The sequence below is a fragment of the Hyperoodon ampullatus genome (genome assembly GCF_949752795.1).
Source record: "Hyperoodon ampullatus genome assembly, chromosome: 2".
Lineage (NCBI taxonomy): Eukaryota > Metazoa > Chordata > Mammalia > Artiodactyla > Ziphiidae > Hyperoodon > Hyperoodon ampullatus.
In genome coordinates, this window is record NC_136915.1 from 86418571 (window position 1) to 86422417 (window position 3847).

At 36.4% G+C, this 3847-nt stretch overlaps 1 pseudogene across 1 annotated transcript; it reads right to left on the bottom strand.

Annotated features, from left to right (window-relative positions):
- Positions 1-2151: 2151 nt before the first annotated feature.
- On the bottom strand, positions 2152-3566 carry LOC307048543 (eukaryotic translation initiation factor 2 subunit 3-like; annotated as a pseudogene). Its single transcript has one exon. The product of its transcript is annotated as a eukaryotic translation initiation factor 2 subunit 3-like (transcript).
- Positions 3567-3847: the final 281 nt, after the last annotated feature.

The window sequence follows — 3847 nt, forward strand, 5'->3', positions numbered from 1 at the left end:
GAGTTATAAAGAAGCTTAGGAATAATGTTGTGATTTGGGTGCTGTATTCTTAATGAAGGACTTACAATCAAATAAATTATAAATATGAACAATAATCTTTCTATAAAGCAAAGGTACCAAAATAAGATTTCATAGAATTTTAAAATACTAAAATGGTACAAATAGACTGCATATTTGATTATTGAATAGACACCATTGTACTATAAAGAGAATTCACATCTCATGAAATATGCAATCCTGCTGTCTCATAAATTTGATCTGAAATTAGTATTCTGCCATAATAAATATGACTAAACTTTCAAAGTGTTGTTGACTTCTAGGATATTAGAAGGACTTTGGACATTGGTGGAAACTCCTAAAGGGGACAAGTGTGTTAATATGGCAACTCATAGACAATGAATATTGCCTTTACTTAATTTATATTTTAACTATCGGTATTGCAACTCTATAATTTTCTTTTTATTATAAATGTATAGCATATCAAATCTGTCCTGGTCTTTTGTGGGCTTGATATACAAGCTATCATTTATCATACTGATGCTATTGAAAAATATATTCTGACTTTCAAACAATCAACTAAGAGATGAACATTGGAACTTGACACTCTGGGGCTGCCTACACCAAGATAAAGTAGAACAAGCTGATTGGTCCAAATGCACACTGAAATCAGATTCTATATATAAGTATGTATATATTCCTATAGGAGCTTATTTGCTTGAAAGTTACTTTCTTCTTGTAAAAGTTGATAGGTGACTTTTGTTAACTGAACCTATTGCTCAATTAAGATTTTACTATACTTTGAAATATTGCCAATGCAGCTAACATTTTGAGAAACTGGGCTAAGATTATCCATGTTTCATCTTCTTAGACTCTTTTAGGACATTACTTCCCTACTCATGTTTCAATTATTTGACCTTGCTATGTGACAAATTAACCTAGGCATCTGAGGATTGTTTGTCTGAGAAAGGCTTTATTGCTCCTTCACTTTTGTATGGTAATTTTGCAGGGTACAGAATCTTAGGTTGGTGGTGTCTTTTCTCAACACTTTAAATATTTCACTCCACACTCTTTGCTTATGTGGTTTCTGAGGATAAGTTAGATGTAATTCTTATCTTTTCTCCTCTACAGGTAAGGCTTTTGTCTCCCATCTGTCTTCTTTAAGGACTTTTTCTTTACCTTTGATTTTTCTGTCATTGGAAAATGTTTTGCCCAGGTGTAGTATTTCTGGTAATTTTTCTGCTTGGTGTTCTCTGAGCTTCCTGGATCTGTGATTTGGTGTCTGACATTAATCTAGGGTACTTCTCAGCTATTATTGTTTCAAATGTTTCTTCTGTTTTTTTTTTTTCTTTCTTCTCCTTTTGGAATTCCCATTATGCCTATGTTACACCTTTTGTAGTTGTCCCAGAGTTCTTGGATATTCTGTTCTGATTATTTTCAGTCTATTTTTTTCATCTTTGCTTCTCAGTTTTGGAAGTTTTTACTGAGATAGCTTCAAGCACAAAGAGACTTTCCTCAGTCATGTCCAGTCTACTAGTAAACCTATCAAAAGCATTATTCACATCTGTTACATTATTTTTTATCTGTAGCATTCATTTTTGGCTTTTTTTCTTAAACTTCCTATCTCTCTACTTGCATATTTTTCAGTTCTCCTCCTCCTTCCACTTCTTAAGTGAGACAGGATGGCTAAAGAAGGCTGGAGTTGTGTATTTTCCTTTTCCCGTGTCAGTTAGGCACAAATAAAACCCCAGTAGGTTAGGCTCTGGCTAAATAATTTTTCTTTTTTTTTAATGAAAAAATAAGAGAAAAACTTTATTTCAAACAGGTTCAGTGGCATGTATGCTATAGCAAAGTCTGGTTGTAATAGTAGTTTCATTCCAAACCTGAGTTGATGCACAAATGTGACATTGTTTAATGATCAATTACTGCTAAAATATGGATAAAATCCATCAATGTGCCAATTCTGACATTTATTATAGACCTTATTTTTTATTTTAGTAGTAGAGGCTAATTTTCATCAGAAGAAAATGAAAACAACCTTATGGCTTCTACTAAGGTAATGAGCTGTATCACCAGTATTGCTTTGAAATTATACCCCTAGGCTGTTAAGAGAAATTCTGACTTTATCCAAATGTATTATTTAACTGATAATCTTCAGTCGTCATCTACTGGTGGCTTGATTGTTACTCCTCTTCTTATCTGACCCCAACCAATTAAACGCCAGTGTTTCTCAACTCTCTCGCTAAAAGTTATTTTTACTCCCACTTCTGTGCACACAGGATTGGTGAGAACGATTTTACCCAAATCAGCCTTGACTGCCCCAACACTTCCTCCTGTTGAAAGGGATCCTATGTTCACCATAAGCACTTCATTCTTAGACGGCTTTTGACCCTTTGCTGCTTTTTTGTCTCCTTCCATGTGTACACCAAGAAGCCGTCTAAGTAGGAAATAAGAAATTTCCAATTCTTTGAAGATCTCTGGTAAAGCTCCAACTGCACCAAGTACCTGCCCCACCATTCTGTCAGCCCAGCACAAAGTGGGGTGAATTTTTCTTCCAACTCCAATAAGACGCCCTGGAGCAGCATACTGAAGATCATTTTGTTCCTCAAAAGTAATACAATTTTGGAAAAGATTGGTTTACCTGAGTTTTCCTTTGCTATCTTTGGAAACAATACCAGGTCTGACTTCTATCTCCTTGCTCACCTTTAATACTCCTTTTAAAATACTACTACTTGCCACACCACCTTTAAGGTCATCAAACTCACAGCCAGGTTTGGTGACATCAAAGGACCTAATAACAGTAAGTCGGGGTTCTGAAGTAAAGTATCTTAGAGGTACTGGAATTTTCTTAATGATATACTCACAGACAACTTCAGTATTATATTTCAGCTGAGTAGAAATTGGAATAATAGGAGCTCCTCCTGCTACTGTACCTTGTACAAATGCAAGGATCTGTTCATACTGTTCTTTAGCCTGACTTTCTTTTACCAAATCAATTTCATTCTGCAGAATCAAAATATGTTTCAGCTTCATAATTTCTATGACAGCCAGGTGTTCAGAAGGCTGAAGTTGAGGACAGGATTCATTACTAGCTATTAACAGAAGAGCTGCATCCATCACTGCTGCACCATTCAGCACAGTAGCCATCAAAATATCATGGTCAGGACAGTCAACAAAGGAAACATGTCTGACTAGTCTGAAGTTCCCTTTAGTCCCTGGAATGTCTGTAGGAAACTCATCAGGTATACTACTTCCACAAGATCTGTAACATTCTGGCGAAGACAGTTTGCCTCATTAAGTTTGTAAATCTTGGCATTAGCCTATCCAAGCTTGATCGTAATATTTCTTTCTAGTTCATTTTTGAATCTGACAGTGTGAACTCCAGAAATAGCTTTTACAACAGTAGATTTTCCATGGGCAACGAGACCAAGTGTACCTATATTAATTGTGGCTTGTCTGCTGATAACTTCATGTGAGAGTGGAGTCAACCTGGTAACATCCAGTGTGGTGAGATCTTGGCGAGAAAGATGTTGCTGCCCCAGAGTCACACCAGACTCACCCCCCACCATCTAAGGACAGATCTTGTTATGAAGAACAGAATGCTCTGACATATCTCAAGATGGTTCCTTTACCCCTCCCCCTGCCAGAAGCACAAGGAGATTTTTCTCCGATATTCACTGTGAGAACTTCTAAAGGTAAAATTCACAAAAGGTCAAGCTTGTAAAGGTAAAACACAAAAGTGTGGAGACCCCCTTACGACTGAATCCTCCTGGAGTTTTTAACTCTCAGAAGTTGTCCACACTGAGACTTCAGCAATTCTTTGATTACATTTTAGGTTTCCCTACCCTGA